The following is an 18450-nucleotide window of genomic DNA, read 5'->3' on the forward strand; positions in this document are numbered from 1 at the left end:
TATTTTAATATTGGAATGTATTTGGAAATACACTTGGAAGGTATTGGCATGCATTTGAAAATACACAAATACAGAGTATTTATTCAAATAAATACTCCTGTATTGAACCCAGGTCCTAGGAGTTTTTGAAATAATGTATTTGAAAATAATCAAATGCGCAGAAAGTAAGTATTTATAATAACAACTAATCAAATAAACGTGTTTGAACTCTGGTCTGACAGACACACATACAGAAGTGCTTTCCCAGTTTAAGGATTTTTTATGTATTGGGAAAGCTGTTGTCATGGCTGCACAATGAAAACAAGTCACACCAGGGGAAATGTTTTCTCTGCTTGGATTGAAGGACTAACACCTTTCACAGAAGAGAGAGGATTGGGTGTGAAGCTTGAAACTGAGGTTGAGAGCCAGTCATAGAAAGGGAGGGTGCACAGTGAAAGGAAATCCTTGCATCCTCTCCTCCCATTTTCTCTCTCCCTCCATCTTTCTCCCTCCCTTTCTCTCTCTCTCCCTCCATCTTTCTCCCTCCCTTTCTCTCTCCCTCCATCTTTCTCCCTCCCTTTCTCTCTCCCTCCATCTTTCTCCCTCCCTTTCTCTCTCCCTCCATCTTTCTCCCTCCCTTTCTCTCTCCCTCCATCTTTCTCCCTCCCTTTCTCTCTCCCTCCATCTTTCTCCCTCCCTTTCTCTCTCCCTCCATCTTTCTCCCTCCCTTTCTCTCTCCCCATAATGTTGACTTGAGGAAAATGTATTCCTGTAACACGAAGGGCATCATCCCAGTGTTTCTCCCCTTTGTGTGTCCGTGTGCGTGCGTGTGTGTGTGTGTGTGTGTGTGTGTGTGTGTGTCAGGGCTTCCGTTAGGAGAATGTGGTGCCGGACAACGTGACCGGGAACATTCTAATTTACCGGTCATTTAAGAAATGTACCGGACCCAAATCCATTGGGTGTAAACCCATGGTGCTCAGAATGACATAAATCACATTTAGATTGTGGTAAAGCATCTTAACAGAACATGCAACTCATGTAATGAAGCAGCCAATAAAACATAATTTTCAAACATTTGCCAAAATGCAATTTGCGGCAAATCCACCATTCTAAACAGCACACCTTATAGCGGTTCCATGTGTGACAGAGATGAACATTTCTGTTTGAAACTTAGAAAAAGGGGGAATCCAAAGATGCAACAACCAGGATAGGTTGCTGATATGACTAGGATTGTGCCTTTGGCTTCTGGACAATAAAATAAAGTTGATATGAAAAACAGTAGAACATGAGAGAAATGGCATAACTCTGGATCCAATAAGGAAGTTCTATAATTACTCCTGTCCATACAGAAATAAATACAATCGTTCATTATACTGAACCAGAAACCATGACTTAGCTACAGAGGAATCCACGGTCCTTAGCTTCTTTTAAAAAATAGATGTGGATTGCTTAAAATCACAAACTCGTAGGCCCATGCCTATTTGGGAGGCCCGCGTGGCAATAGGCCTAGTTGCTTATTGAGTTAGGGCTGTCTAAAATATGTTTGAAGATAATGTGTCTTGAGTATAATTTAAACTTTTGAGACAAGAAGAGGAGGGGTGTGTGGCGAAGATATGGGTGAGTCTCTCTCCAGAAGGACTCAGCTGTCTCCCATCAATTCTTGCGCATTCATTGTTTCATTGTGTGAGTTGTTTGCCCATTGATTTTTTTGATCAATTCCCCATTACATATGTCACCAGTAGTAAATATATCGTTAATCCCCGTCATCTGGTTACATTCATTTCTGTTAATGCCAATGATGTATATACTGTAATCCCTGGATTGCTGATGCAATATATTGGCCAATGAGACGATTGACGCCACCGGTTGGCTATATTGGCACACCTCAGAAAAGCAGTCCTCCATAGGAATGAATGGAATTCTACAGTATTTCAATTAAATGTTTAAAGGACAGAATTACATGTCTGAGGATTTCTCTGTTGTAGTGGGGACAGTAATTATACTTTAAGGAAACTGTTTCTATATATTTTAAAATGTTAAATGTTTACATTTAGCTCACATAATATCATTTAAAAGTATGCATTTAGGTGTCTGTAATAGAATACATGTAGACATTAATAAATGCATTTCCCAAGCCTCCAAAGTATTTTTTACAATGGTGAGGGAGTGCCAAGATGGTGGCGCCGTGGCTTCAAAACAGCGCCCCCTGTCAGTCATCTAGTGTATATATAAATAATTGGTTAATGCATGTATTAATTACAGTTATTTACAGTTCCCATTCTCGGTGGAAACGTGGTTTGCAGAGTTCACAACCTGCTACAATTGTGAGAAACAAGTTTTGGTTTATTTCATAACCATAATTTACAAGATTTGTCTTTTGTTTGGAGTGCTCCATGTAAGCAGTGAGGATGTGTCTGGTTTCTCTGTCCTGATAATGTTGAGGGAGCATGTGCGCCTGAGCAAGCATAGTGTTTTTTGAACATCCATTGCAAATGATAATACATTCAAACTATAGTTCCTCACAGTAAAAGCTTAACAACAATCTCCCCCTCGATAATCACCAATCCTCGGTGTGAAAGAGCAATTGAAATTATAGGCCTACTGCTGCATTGGCCTATAGGCTATGAGTTCCATGCGCTCATTTCTTTATCAGTGTGTCCAAATGGCAGAGGCTAGTGATCTCGCATTAGTTGAGTTTCAACTTTTAGATTTTTATCATTTTAATCCAGATTTTGCGAAACAAAAACGTTATTATTGAAATGAAACTGTTCTATGAAAATGCACAAATTAAAATCATAATTGGCATGCAGAACAGGAGGATAAATTGTAAGCTTCTCCAAACTTGAAACTCACGCGCCGCTTACGAAGTAATTGCCTCCACGTTAACATGGTCGGATTTTGCCTATAGGCGACTTTGAAGCAAGGTAAAACATGACTCATAATATGAAATAAAACATCCAGGGTTATTATTATTATTACTATTATTATTTAGCAAAATTATTATTATTTTTATTTTATTTTTATTTTTTACATTTACTGACAACTGAGCACTTACAGTGGCTTGCAAAAGTATTCACCCCGTTGGCATTTGTCCTATTTTGTTGCATTACAACCTGTAATTTAAATGTATTTTTATTTGGATTTCATGTAATGGACATAAACAAAATAGTCCAAATTGGTGAAGTGAAATGAAAAAAATTACTTAAAGAAAAAGGGAAAAGTGGTGCATGATTATGTATTCACCCCCTTTACTATGAAGCCCCTAAATAAGATCTGGTGCAACCAATTACCTTCAGAAGTCACATAATTAGTTAAATAAAGTCCACCTGTGTGCAATCTAAGTGTCACATGATCTGTTACATGATCTTAGTATATATACACCTGTTCTGAAAGGCCCAAGAGTCTGCAACACCACTAAGCAAGGGGCACCACCAAGCAAGCAGCACCATGAAGACCAAGGAGCTCCCCAAACAGGTCAGGGACAAAGTTGTGGAGAAGTCCAGATCAGGGTTGGGTTATAAAAAAATATCAGAAACTTTGAAAATCCCACGGAGCACCATTAAATCCATTATTAAAAAATGGAAAGGATATGGCACCACAACAAACCTGTCAAGAGAGGGCCGCCCACCAAAACTCACGGACCAGGCAAGGAGGGCATTAATCAGAGAGGCAACAAAGAGACCAAAGATAACCCTGAAGTAGCTGCAAAGCTCCACAGTGGAGATTGGATTATCTGTCCATAGACCACTTTAAGCCGTACACTCCACAGAGCTAGGCTTTAGGGAAGAGTGGCCAGAAAAAAAGCCATTGCTTAAAGAAAGTAATAAGCAAACACGTTTGGTGTTCTCCAAAAGGCATGTGGGAGACTCCTCAAACATATTAAAGAAGGTATTCTGGTCAGACGGGACTAAAATTGAGCTTTTTGGCCATCTAGGAAAACACAATGTCTGGGGCAAACCCAACACCTCTCATCACTCCGAGAACCCTATCCCCACAGTGAAGCATGGTGGTGGCAGCATCATGCTGTGGGTATGTTTTTCATCAGGGACTGGTAAACTGGTCGGAATTGAAGGAATGATGGATGGCGCTAAATACAGGGAAATTCTTGAGGGAAACCTGTTTGTCTTCCAGAGATTTGAGACTAGGACAGAGGTTCTCCTTCCAGCAGGACAATGACCGTAAGCATACTGCTAAAGCAAAGCTCGAGTGGTTTAAGGGGAAACATTTAAATGCCTTGGAATGGCCTTGTCAAATCCCAGACCTCAATCCAATTGAGAATCTGTGGTATGACTTAAATATTGCTGTACACCAGCAGAGCTTGAAGAATGGGCAAAAATCCCAGTGGCTAGATGTGCCGAGTTTATAGAGACATACCCCAAGAGACTTGTAGCTGTAATCTGCTGCAAAAGGTGGCTCTCTATTGACTTTGGGGGGGTGAATAGTTATGCACGCTCAAGTTCATTTTTTTTGTCTTGTTTGTTTTACAAAAATATTTTGCATCTTCAAAGTGGTAGGCATGTTGTGTAAATCAAATGATACAACCTCCCCCCAAATAAATTTTAATTCCAGGTTGTAAGGCAACAAAATAGGAAAAATGCCAAGGGGGGTGAATACTTTCACAAGCCACTGTAGATGTGGTCATTTTTACATTTTGATAAATTCATAGAATGTTTGGGAATTAAAACAAAACCAAATAAAACCAAATACAGATCTGTCTTGTCTATGACTGGAGTCTACGCAGACTGGTGCTCCATAGCCAATCAGAGCTACAGTAGGCCTATATGCAAATAAGTCATTTGCCACATCGGCCTGCCCTCATTGCTTTGAACTGGACTGTGTGTTTACAGGCAGTAGCAACAGCGTGACTTTAGATCATTAGAATGCTTTCTCCAAAAGCCAGATAATACACCTTAATGGATTACTGCAAATATGTACTGTGAGTCCTTACATTTGGGAACTTTACTGTCCTATTGATCAAACAACCATGAATAGGTAGGCTCTCTTCCTTAGTTGCCTATGCACATCAACAAGATCAACAACTAATGCTAGCCAGAGCGAGATGAGCTAAAATCTAATGAGGGAACATTAGATAAACCTTCTCAAAAATTTTCAGCTAGTTGGCCATCAAAATTGCACTGATGAACGATGGGGAATAGTGACATGCTCGTCCTTCTGCAGCTTGCCTGCCAATGCATGCTTGTCCCAACCCATGTTTTGACAACTGAATGGGAACTTGCCTGCCAGCCCGCCCATTTGATCGATGCCAAATACATTTGATTGACAACTAAAAGATATGCTAACTGTGGATAACAGTTGTTCAAATGCAGCATAGCTAGCTAGATAGCAAAGTGATTCACATTTCTTGTTAGCTAACCAAATGACACTCGTACTCTAACTGTAGCCACCGAAAAACGATATGAGGGGGAAAGGTCAGTCACTCACCCACTCCTCCAATGACATGACATTACGTCCTCCAAGCATCTAGCTAGCTAACATTACGCCCTGTGTTTGTAGCTTGCTAAATAAATAGCTAGCTACATAGATTGTTTCGCTAGCCCAGGGGTGTCAGACTCAGTCAGCGCACGGGCAATATTGAAAAAAACACAACGAATTGGCGGGCCAGACATAGCCTTTGTTTTTACAAAAAACGTGCAACTGTGACCCAAACTGGCCATTGTTTTATTCGAAAAAATAGAACCCTTTATAATGTCCACGTATGTGCATAGCAGAGCATGCGAGCAGAGTTGAGCGGTTGGAAATCTCGCTTATCGCTCATGGAGCAGTGCTTGCTCGCCATGTGCTTTCCTATAGCTCCGCAAAAAAACTGATTTGGAGCAGCAGCAGGAAAAGAACTGCTGCTCCAAATTGACCCTATTCATTAAAATAACTATTTAACCAACATCTATTTTTGTGTCTAACTGAACCTACCAATTGGTTTTTAAGTATTGAAATCGAACCATATGTGTTTAAATGAAAAGTGTTTGAATAAACATGAAAAGGTGAATGTAAGAGGCGAACATCATTTCAAATAGGCAACATGTCGTACTAAACACCATATAAACACTTTAAATAGGTCAGGAGCCAGACAGGGAGCCTAAGCAAATTATTTAGGCTATATTATTTCATTTATTTCAAGGTTATAGCCTACAAATAAACACATTGTGATGCATTTGCGAGTAAGACACAATATGCTGGTAGGGACATAAAGCCCTCAGCATTTAAACAACATTCAGTTGTATTAAATCGTTATAGTCTATGTATTGCGCATGTAGGCTGTGACTTACTTAGAATTAAATACAAATTAAACAAAAAATGACTTATTAGTGCTTTTGAATTCATTTTTAGAAACACAAATTTGGCCAGTCTGTGACTTCAGGCTCATGCGATGGTGCCTCCACACTTGACGAGCCACTGGGGATGCTAAACACCATTGTGGCCACTCTTGCCAGGCTGGGCTGAGTTGTTTTTTACATTTTTCTATAGGTAGCCCTCAAGGTTTTTAGGCAAAATAACCCAATCAAAAAGGAAAGCTCCTTGAATGTGGGAATATGCCAGGCCTATTGTATAGATAATAGAACGAAAATGAACGGAACTTTTAAGAGATCTGATTTTAGTTTATAAATACTTTGCTACAATGACACAGTTATCTACCCACCTCGTTCCTTTCTTTTAGCATGTGCACGTAACATGCTTTCGGGATAAGTGTCTTTTCAGATTCCACAATGGTTATTTATTTGTGAACACTAAATCACCACACTCCCTCTCTTGCTCTTGGTCCTTGATTTAGCACCTGTGTGTTTCTTTCTGGAAATATTTAGGGAACTTCATGACAGTAGCTACAGCAAGGGGCTATAGCAGCACACAAGTAGATTACAAATGCATGCTGGGCCGGGCATGCCCTGAGCTCGTGAAGTGAGCGCTACAGGAGCGAAAAAGGCAGAGGCTGGATTTTGAAAAGGTCGAGGCTGGATCTCGCTCCATGCTCCAGTCAAATTGGGCATGCTCCGCTCTTCAGTCCGCTCTAGCTCCTTTCTGCTCACAAACTCTGGTGCATAAGATGTTGTGTATTTTAACATATTAAAACAAAAGAGATCAATAATATTTGTCCAGCATTTTCTGCTGTTTGCAGATGTGCATAATATGCTGCGATCCTAATTCAAAAGCATTTAATAACTCCAAATAACAAGAACGTAGCTATAGGTTGTTGTGACATTTACACTTAAAACATGTTTTTCATTTTTTTGCACTGCATGGGTCATTGGTACATTTCCATGACATAGACTGACCAGATGAATCCAGTTGAAAGCTATGATCCCTTATTGATGTCACTTGTTAAATCCACTTCAATCAGTGTAGATGAAGGGGGGGAGACAGGTTAAAGAAGGATTTTTAAGCCTTGAGACAGTTGAGACATGGATTGTGTATGTGTGCAATTCAGAGGGTAAATTGGCAAGACAAAACAAAAGATTAAAGTGCCTTTGAATGGGGTATGATAGTAGGTACCAGGCGCACCGGTTTGAGTGTGTCAAGAACTGCAACGCAGCTGGGTTTTTCATGCTGAACAGTTTCCCGTGTGAATCAAGAATGGTCCACCACCCAAAGGACATCCAGCCAATTTGACACAACTGTGGGAAGCATTGGGAGTCAACATGGGCCAGCATCCCTGTAGAACGCTTTCGACACCTTGTAGAATGTATACTAAGAATGATAATTAAATCAAATCAAATGTATTTGTCACAAACACATGGTTAGCAGTTAATGCGAGTGTAGCGAAATGCTTGTGCTTCTAGTTCTGACAATGCAGTAATAACCAACGAGTAATCTAATCTAACAATTCCAAAACTACTTCCTTATACACACAAGTGTAAAGGGATAAAGAATATGTACATAAAGATATATGAATGAGTGATGGTACTGAACGGCATAGGCAAGATGCAGTAGATGATATAGAGTACAGTATATACATATGAGATGTGTAATGTAGGGTATGTAAACAAAAGTGGCATAGTTTAAAGTGTCTAGTGATACATGTATTACATAAAGATGCAGTAGATGATATAGAGTACAGTATATACATATACATATGAGATGAGTAATGTAGAGTATGTAAACATTATATTAAGTAGCATTGTTTAAAGTGGCTAGTGATATATTTTTACATCAATTTCAATCAATTCCCATTATTAAAGTGGCTGGAGTTGAGTCAGTGTGTTGGCAGCAGCCACTCAATGTTAGTGGTGGCTGTTTAACAGTCTGATGGCCTTGAGATAGAAGCTGTTTGTCAGTCTCTCGGCCCTTGCTTTAATGCACCTGTACTGACCTCGCCTTCTGGATGATAGCGGGGTGAACAGGCAGTGGCTCGGGTGGTTGTTATCCTTGATGATCTTTATGGCCTTCCTGTGACATCGGGTGGTGTAGGTGTCCTGGAGGGCAGGTAGTTTGCCCCCGGTGATGCGTTGTGCAGACCTCACTACCCTCTGGGGAGCCTTACGGTTGTGGGCGGAGCAGTTGCGGTACCAGGCAGTGATACAGCCCGACAGGATGCTCTCGATTGTGCATCTGTAGAAGTTTGTGAGTGCTTTTGGTGACAAGCCGAATTTCTTCAGCCTCCTGAGGTTGAAGAGGCACTGCTGCGCCTTCTTCACGACGCTGTCTGTGTGGTGGGACCAATTCAGTTTGTCCGTGATGTGTACGCAGAGGAACTTAAAACTTACTACCCTCTCCACTACTGTCCCATCTGTGGATAGGGAGGTGCTCCCTCTGCTGTTTCCTGAAGTCCACAATCATCTCCTTCATTTTGTTGACGTTGAGTGTGAGGTTATTTTCCTGACACCACACTCCGAGGGATCTCACCTCCTCCCTGTAGGCCGTCTCGTCGTTGTTGGTAATCAAGCCTACCACTGTAGTGTCACTTGATGATTGAGTTGGAGGTGTGCATGGCCACGCAGTCATGGGTGAACAGGGAGTATAGGAGAGGCTCAGAACGCACCCTTGTGGGGCCCCAGTGTTGAGGATCAGCGGGGTGGAGATGTTGTTACCTACCCTCACCACCTGGGGGCGGCCCGTCAGGAAGTCCAGTACCCAGTTGCACAGGGCGGGGTCGAGACCCAGGGTCTTGATCTTGATGACGAGTTTGGAGGGTACTATGGTGTTAAATGCTGAGCTGTAGTCGATGAACAGCATTCTCACATAGGTATTCCTCTTGTCCAGATGGGTTAGGGCAGTGTCCAGTTTGGTTGAGATTGCATCGTCTGTGGACCTATTTGGGCGGTAAGCAAATTGGAGTGTGTCTAGGGTGTCAGGCAGAGTGGAGGTGATATGGTCCTTGACTAGTCTCTCAAAGCACTTCATAATGAAGGAAGTGAGTGCTAAGGGCGGTAGTCATTTAGCTCAGTTACCTTAGCTTTCTTGGGAACAGGAACAATGGTGGCCCTCTTGAAGCATGTGAGAACAACAGACTGGGATAAGGATTGATTGAATATGTCCGTAAACACACCAGCCAGCTGGTCTGCGCATGCTCTGAGGACGCGGCTGTGGATGCCGTCTGGGCCTGCAGCCTTGCGAGGTTTAACACGTTTAAATGTTTTACTCGCGTCGGTTGCAGTGAAGGAGAGTCTGCAGGTGTTGGTTGCGGGCCGTGTCAGTGGCATTGTATTGTCCTCAAAGCGGGCAAAAGAGTTATTTAGTCTACCTGGGAGCAAGACATCCTGGCCCGAGACGGGGCTGGTTTTCTTTTTGTAATCCGTGATTGACTGTAGACCCTGCCACATACCTCTTGTGTCTGAGCCGTTGAATTGTGACTCTACTTTGTCTCTATACTGACGCTTAGCTTGTTTGATTGCCTTGTGGAGGGAGTAGCTACACTGTTTGTATTCGGTCATGTTTCCGGTCACCTTGCCCTGGCTTTCAGTTTCACGCGAATACTGCCATCAATCCACGGTTTCTGGTTTGGGAATGTTTTAATCGTTGCTATAGGAACGACATCATCAATGCACTTTCTAATGAACTCGCTCACCGAATCAGCATATCCGTCAATGTTGTTGTTTGACGCAATGCGGAACATATCCCAGTCCACGTGACCGAAGCAGTCTTGAAGCGTGGAATCAGATTGGTCGGACCAGCGTTGAACAGACCTGAGAGCGGGAGCTTCTTGTTTTAGTTTTTGTCTGTAGGCAGGGAGCAACGAAATGGAGTCGTGGTCAGCTTTTCCAAAAGGTTGGTGGGGGAGGGCCTTATATGCGTTGCGGAAGTTAGAATAGCAATGATCCAAGGTTTTACCAGCCCTGGTTGCTCAATCGATATGCTGATACAATTTAGGGAGCCTTGTTTTCAGATTAGCCTTGTTAAAATCCCCAGCTCCAATGAATGCAGCCTCAGGATATGTGGTTTCCAGTTTGCAAAGAGTCAAATAAAGTTTGTTCAGGGCCATCAATGTGTCTGCTTGGGGGGGGGGGGGAATATATATGGCTGTGATTATAATGAAAGAGAATTCCCTTGGTAGATAATGCGGTCGACATGCGATTGTGAGGAATTCTAAGTCAGGTGAACAGAAGGACTTGAGTTCCTGTATGTTGTTGTGGTCACACCACATCTCGTTAATCATAAGGCATACGCCCCCGCCCCTCTTCTTACCAGAAAGATGTTTGTTTCTGTCGGCGCGATGCGTGGAGAAACCAGCTGGCTGCACCGATTCCGTTAGCGTCTCTCGAGTGAGCCATGTTTCCGTGAAGCAAAGAACGTTAGTCTCTGATGTCTCTCTGGAATGCTACCCTTGCTCGGATTTCATCAACCTTGTTGTCAAGAGACTGGACATTGGCGAGTAGTATGCTAAGGAGTGGTGCGCCATGTGCCCGTCTTCGGAGCCTGACCAGAAGGCCGCTTCATTTCCCTCTTTTACGACGTCGTTGTTTTTGGTCGCAGGCTGGGATCCATTCCGTTGTCCTGGGTGGAAGGCAGAACACAGGATCCGCTTCGGGAAAGTCATATTCCTGGTCCTACTGATGGTGAGTTGACGTTGCTCTTATATTCAGTAGTTCTTCCCGACTGTATTTAATGAAACCTAATGTAAGAAATAACACATAAAAAAACAAAATACTTTATAGTTTCCTAAGAACGCAAAGCGAGGCGGCCATCTCTGTCTGCGCCGGAAGTGTATTCTACATGACCTAAAGTATGTGCTTGTTAAACATCTCACTCCATTCCAAAATCATGGGCATTAATATGGAGTTGTTCCCCCCTTTGCTGTTATAACAGCCTCCACTGTTCTGAGAAGGCTTTACACTAGATGTTGGAACATTGCTGTGGGGACTTGCTTCCATTCAGCCACAAGAGCATTAGTGAGGTGGGGCACTGATGCTGGGCGATTAGGCCTTCCTCGCAGTCGGCGTTCCAATTCCAACCAAAGGTTTTCGAAGGGGTTGAGGTCAGGGCTCTGTGCAGGCCAGTCAAGTTCTTCCACACCGATCTCAACAAACCATTTCTGTATGGACCTCGCTTTGTGCATGGGGGCATTGTCATGCTGAAACAGGAACAGGCCTTTCCCAAACTGTTGCCACAAAGTTGGAAGCACAGAATCGTATAGAATGTAATTGTATGCTGTGGCGTTAATATTTCCTTTCACTGGAACTAAGGGGCCTAGCCCGAACCATGAAAAACAGCACCAGACCATTATTCATCCTCCAACAAACTTTAGAGTTGGCAATATGCATTCGTCCTTGGGACTGCCAGATGGTGAAGCATGATTCATCACTCTTGAGAATGAGTTTCCACTGCTCCAGAGTCCAATGGCGGCAAGCTTTACACCACTCCAGTCGACGCTTGACATTACACATGGTGATCTTAGGCTTGTGTGCATCTGCTCGCCCATGGAACCCCATTTCAGGAAGTACACGCTTCCGCACTTGGCGGTCCCGTTTTGTGAGCTTGTGTGGCCTACCACTTTGTGGCTGAGCCGTTGCTGCTCCTAGACATTTCCACATCACAATAACAGCCCTTACAGTTGACAGGGGCAGCTCTAGCAGGGCAGAAATTTGACAAACTGTCTTGTTGGACAGGTGGCATCCTATGACGGTGCTACGTTGGAAGTCACTGAGCTCTTCAGTGTATTTATTTAACCTTTTTTTAACTAGGCAAGTCAGTTAAGAACATATTCTTACTTACAATGACGGCCTAGGAACAGTGGGTTAACTTCCTTGTTCAGGGGCATAACGACAGATTTTTTACCTTGTCAGCTCAGTAAGGCCATTCTCGTGCCAGTGTTTGTCTATGGAGATTGCATGGCTATGTTCTCAATTTTATATACCTGTCAGCAATGGATGTGGCTGAAATTGCAGAGTCCACTAATATGATGGGGTGTCCACATACTTTTGTATGTAGGCACATGGTTTTATGTGATTACAGAGACTGCTCTCTGTCTGTCGGCCTGTCAGGTGTCCCCTTCCTCTGATGAATGGTTGTAATATGCTCCAAATCACAAGAAGGGACACATTCCTTAATGGCTCTGCTTTTCATAACGCCTACGAGGAGAGGGAAGGTAAGGGTGGGAGGGGGTGTGGATGGAGGGGGAGAAAGTGGGGGAGGAAGAGGAAGGGGGATAGGGATTGAGAGAGAGGTAATAAGAGAGAGGAAAAATAAGGAAAAAAGAAAGAAAGAGAACAAGAGAGGAAGGGAGAATGTTAATGAATAATTGAAACATGTTCCCTTTTGTCTGTCTAGCCATTCAAGTCAGTAAACAACAAAACAATAGCCTCATTTGAATAATTTCACAAATGGTGTGGTAAGGTGGCAGTTGCTGTCACGGCTTGCTCTGTCTGCATGGTCAGAGGAGAGGGAGAAAGACAGAGAACGAGAGAGAGAGATAGAGAGAAAGACAGAGTGGAAATGAGAGAGAGAGAGGGATGGAAAGCGAGAAAGAGAAACAAAGACAGAGATGGGATGTTAACTGCTTAATTAACTCAGGAACCACACCTGTGTGGAAGCACCTGCTTTAAATATACTTTGTATTCTTTTAGTGTTTCTTTTAATTTGGCAGTTACCTGTATGTTAGACATGTTCTTTGTTCTTGGTTTTAATATGAACTGTGTAAGGAGAGACCTATCGTACATGAATCTCGGTAACCCAGAACTAAAATCTCAATTAAGTTCTTCGGCGGGGACGTATTAGAAAATATACTAATGCGACTTGCAAAGTCTCCAGAAGGTGTGTGTGTGAGGACTAAGTGGAATTGTCAGTTATTTAAAAGCAGAGGGGAACCCAGCAGAGTTCAATGAAATGATTTCATCAACAGTGAGAAAGAAGTCCCTTCCCAACACATTATATACGTTTTTATTTTATATTTTATTTTATTTCACCTTTATTTAACCAACCAAGATAAAGCAAAGCAGTGTGACACAAACAACAACACATGGAATGAACAAACATACAGTCAATAACACAATAGAAAAGAGTCTAAATACAGTGTGTGCAAATGCGATAAGCTAAGGGAGGTAAGGCAATAAATAGGCCATAGTGGCAAAATAATTACAATTTAGCAATTAAACCCTGGAGTGATAGATGTGCAGAAAATGAATGTGCAAGTAGAGATACTGTGGTGCAAAGGAGCATAAATAAATAAATGACAGTATTGGGACAAGGTAGTTGGATGGGCTATTTACAAGATGCGCTATGTACAGGTGCAGTGATCTGTGAGCTGCTCTGACAGCAGGTGCTTAAAGTTAGTGAGGGAGATATGAGTCTCCAGCTTCAGTGATTTTTGCAATTCATTCCAGTCATTGGCAGTAGAGAACTGGAAGGAAAGGCGGCCAATGGAGGAATTGGCTTTGGGGGGGGACCAGTGAAATATACCTGCTGGAGCTCGTGCTACGGGTGGGTGCTGCTATGTTAACCAGTGAGCTGAGATAAGGCGGGACTTTACCTAGCAAAGACTAGACTACCTGGAGCTATGGGTTTGGCGACGAATATGAAGCGAGGGCCAGCCAACGAGAGCATACAGGTCACAGTAGTGGGTGGTATATGGGGCTTTGGTGACAAAACGGATGACACTGTGATAGACTGCATCCAGTTTGCTGAGTACAGTGTTTGAAGGCTATTTTGTAAATGACATCGCCAAAGTCAACGATCGGTAGGATAGTCAGTTTTACGAGGGTATGTTTGGCAGCATGAGTGAAGGATGCTTTGTTGTGAAATAGGAAGCCAATTCTCAATTTAATTTTGGAATGGAGATGCTTAATGTGAGTCTGGAAGGAGAGTTTACAGTCTAACCAGACACCTAGGTATTTGTAGATGTCCACATATTCTAAGTCAGAACCGTCCAGAGTAGTGATGCTGGATGGGCGGGCAGGTGCTGGTAGTGATCGGTTGAAGAGCATGCATTTAGTTTTACTTGCATTTAAGAGCAGTTGGAGGCCACAGAAGGAGAGTTGTATGGCATTGAAGCTCGTCTAGAGGTTAGTTAGCAGTTAGCACAGTGTCCAAAGAGATCACCATTGTTGGTGATCTGTTTGTTAACTTGGTTTTCGAAGACCTTAGAAAGGCAGGGTAGGATAGATATAGGTCTGTAGCAAATCCCTGAAAAGTTGAATGTCGCTGGGGCTGTTCGATGCTATTGCAGATTGCCACAGGATGTTTTTGTGCTGGTCAAGAGCAGCCAGGTCTGGAGTGAGCCACGGGCTATATCTTTTCCCGGTTCTACATTTTTTGAATGGGGCATGCTTATTGTGAGGAAAGCACAGGAATCTTCTACTGATGGAATGAGGTCAATATCCTTCCAGGATACCCGGGCCAGGTCTATTAGAAAGGCCTGCTCACTGAAGTGTTTTAGGGAGCGTTTGACAGTGATGAGGGGTGGTCATTTGACTGCAGACCCATTATGGACACAAGCAATGAGGCAGTGATCGCTGAGATCCTGGTTGAAGACAGCAGAGGTGTATTTGGAGGGCAGGTTGGTTAGGATGATATCTATTGTAGGATGGCCGGGGTGTTAAGCATGTCCCAGTTTAGGTCACCTAACAGCACGGGCTCTGAAGATAGATGGGGGGCAATCAATTCACATATGGTGTTCAGGGCACAGCTGGAGGCAGAGGGTGGTTTATAGCAAGTGGTAATGGTGAGAGACTTGTTTCTGGAAAGGTGGATTTTAAAAGTATAAGTTCAAATTGTTTGGGCACAGACCTGGATAGTAAGACAGAACTCTGCAGGCTCTCTCTACAGTAGATTGGAACTCCGGCCCCCTTTGGCAGTTCTATCTTGTCGGAAAATGTTATAGTTAGGGAGGGGAATTTCAGGGTTTTTGGTGGCCTTCTTGAGCCAGGATTCAGACACGGCTAGGACATCCGGGTTGGCAGAGTGTGCTAAAGCAGTGAATAGAACAAACTTAGGGAGGTGGCTTCTAATGTTAACATGCATGAAACCAAGGCTTTTACAGTAACAGAAGTCAACAAATGAGAGCGCCTGGGGAATGGGAATGGAGCTAGGCACTGCAGGACCTGGATTAACCTCTACATCACCAGAGGAACAGAGGAGGAGTAGGGTAAAAAGGGTTGGCTAAAGGCTATAAGAACTGGTGGTCTCGTATGTTCGGAACAGAGAGTAGACGGAGCAGGTTTCTGGGCGAGGTAGAATAGATTCAATGCATAATGTACAGACAAAGTTATGGTAGGATGTGAATACAGTGGAGATAAACCTAGGCATTGAGTGACGATGAGAGAGGTATTGTCTCTAGAGACATCAATTAAACCAGGAGAGGTCACTGCATGTGTGTGAGGTGGGACTAGAGGGTTAGCTGAGGCATATTGAGCAGGGCTGGAGGCTCTACAGTGAAATAAGACAATAATAACTAACCAAAACAGCAATGGACAAGGCACATTGACATTAGGGAGAGGCATGTAGAGCCGAGTGATCATAGGGTTCAGTGAGTAGCTGGGTGGCTGGACACATGGCGACTCAGACAGCTAGAGGGCCGGGGCTAGCAGGCTAGCAGAGGGCCTTAGAGGGATGTTGCGACGGAAGAAGTCTGTTGTAGCAACCCTTGTGCGGTTACGTCGGCAGACCAGTCGTGATAGATCAGCAGGGGTCCAGGCCATTTGCCAAAATAGGTAGAGTAGCCCAAGAAATTGGCTGATGGACCTCTTCAGGCAACAGTCCGGTATGCTCTAGGCAATGGGTGGCTACTTTGAAGAATCTGAAATATAAAATATATTTTGGTTTGTTTAACACTTTTTTGGTTACTACATGATTCCATATGTGTCATTTCATAGTGTTGATGTCTTCACTATTATTCTACAATGTAGAAAATAGTACAAATAAAGTAAAACTCTTGAATGAGTTGGTGTGTCAAACTTTTGACTGGTACTGTATGTATGTGTGTGTGGGAGGGGGACTGAGCAGCCCTATTTTGAAGCCACATTGCTCACTCCAGCCGTGTAGAGGTCTAGAAAAGGTGTCCAAAAAATTGCCTGAATAGACTACTGCACGCACCTATCTAGTGTTCCACTCAGCTGTCGAGAAATGCAAAAGAAGATAATTCCCCTGGACCCCGAAATTGAAAACCGGATCAAACAAGCCTCTGCTGCCTCCAGAAAACTCAGACGCAGGGTCTTCCAAAACAGGGATCTCCACCTCCACACCAAAGTCGTCATCTATCAAGCCGTCTGCATCACCACACTTCTTTACAGCTGTGAAGCCTTTGTCACCTATATTCGCCATATCAAGCAACTCGAGCGATTCCACATAGGATGCCTGCAATGCATCCTGGGAATCACCTGGCGCGACTGTCTGCCCCATACGAAAATACTTTTAAGACCAACTGCAGGAGCATGGAGGCCATGGTCACTCGACACACACTAGCTCTGGCGCGACCATGTCATTAGAATGCTGTCTGGCCAGTTACACATTGGCCGGCGGTCTGCAGGGGGACAGATGAAGCACTACAAGGACCTGCTAAAAACAGCGTTGAAGAAGTGCAACATCAACCCCACAGACCTGGAGGACGCTGCTGGCTCTGCCAGAGCGGTGTACAGAGGTGGGAGGAGGAGAGGAGCACAAAGAGACAGCAAACACAGCTCAGGAGACATTACAACCCTCTCTGTCCCCGCCAACACAGACTGAGACATTACAACCCTCTCTGTCCCCGCTAACACAGACTGAGACATTACAACCCTCTCTGTCCCCGCCAACACAGACTGAGACATTACAACCCTCTCTGTCCCCGCCAACACAGACTGAGACATTACAACCCTCTTTGTCCCCGCCAACACAGACTGAGACATTACAACCCTCTCTGTCCCCGCTAACACAGACTGAGACATTACAACCCTCTCTGTCCCCGCTAACACAGACTGAGACATTACAACCCTCTCTGTCCCCGCCAACACAGACTGAGACATTACAACCCTCTCTGTCCCCGCTAACACAGACTGAGACATTACAACCCTCTCTGTCCCCGCTAACACAGACTGAGACATTACAACCCTCTCTGTCCCCGCCAACACAGACAGACATTACAACCCTGTCTGTCCCCGCCAACACAGACTGAGACATTACAACCCTCTCTGTCCCCGCCAACACAGACTGAGACATTACAACCCTCTCTGTCCCCGCCAACACAGACTGAGACATTACAACCCTCTCTGTCCCCGCTAACACAGACTGAGACATTACAACCCTCTCTGTCCCCGCTAACACAGACTGAGACATTACAACCCTCTCTGTCCCCGCTAACACAGACTGAGACATTACAACCCTCTCTGTCCCCGCTAACACAGACTGAGACATTACAACCCTCTCTGTCCCCGCCAACACAGACTGAGACATTACAACCCTCTCTGTCCCCGCCAACACAGACTGAGACATTACAACCCTCTCTGTCCCCGCTAACACAGACTGAGACATTACAACCCTCTCTGTCCCCGCTAACACAGACTGAGACATTACAACCCTCTCTGTCCCCGCTAACACAGACTGAGACATTACAACCCTCTCTGTCCCCGCTAACACAGACTGAGACATTACAACCCTCTCTGTCCCCGCTAACACAGACTGAGACATTACAACCCTCTCTGTCCCCGCCAACACAGACTGAGACATTACAACCCTCTCTGTCCCCGCTAACACAGACTGAGACATTACAACCCTCTCTGTCCCCGCTAACACAGACTGAGACATTACAACCCTCTCTGTCCCCGCCAACACAGACAGACATTACAACCCTGTCTGTCCCCGCCAACACAGACTGAGACATTACAACCCTCTCTGTCCCCGCTAACACAGACTGAGACATTACAACCCTCTCTGTCCCCGCCAACACAGACTGAGACATTACAACCCTCTCTGTCCCCGCCAACACAGACTGAGACATTACAACCCTCTCTGTCCCCGCCAACACAGACTGAGACATTACAACCCTCTCTGTCCCCGCTAACACAGACTGAGACATTACAACCCTCTCTGTCCCCGCTAACACAGACTGAGACATTA

General features: G+C 44.1%; 1 protein-coding gene across 7 annotated transcripts in view; it reads left to right on the top strand.

The window, feature by feature from the left end:
- Positions 1 to 18450, top strand: part of LOC135512231 (zinc finger MIZ domain-containing protein 1-like) — a 213158-nt gene that overhangs the window by 71582 nt on the left and 123126 nt on the right. For 2 of the 7 annotated variants that reach the window (XM_064934026.1, XM_064934029.1), the window contains exon 3: positions 10900 to 10982. The exons of the other annotated variants lie outside the window; for them this stretch is intronic. The gene's annotated coding sequence lies outside the window, so the exon portion shown is untranslated. The remainder of the gene's footprint in view (positions 1 to 10899; positions 10983 to 18450) is intronic. 7 annotated transcript variants of the gene reach the window in all.

Source organism: Oncorhynchus masou, chromosome 24 (assembly GCF_036934945.1).
Source record: "Oncorhynchus masou masou isolate Uvic2021 chromosome 24, UVic_Omas_1.1, whole genome shotgun sequence".
Classification (NCBI taxonomy): Eukaryota; Metazoa; Chordata; class Actinopteri; order Salmoniformes; family Salmonidae; genus Oncorhynchus; species Oncorhynchus masou.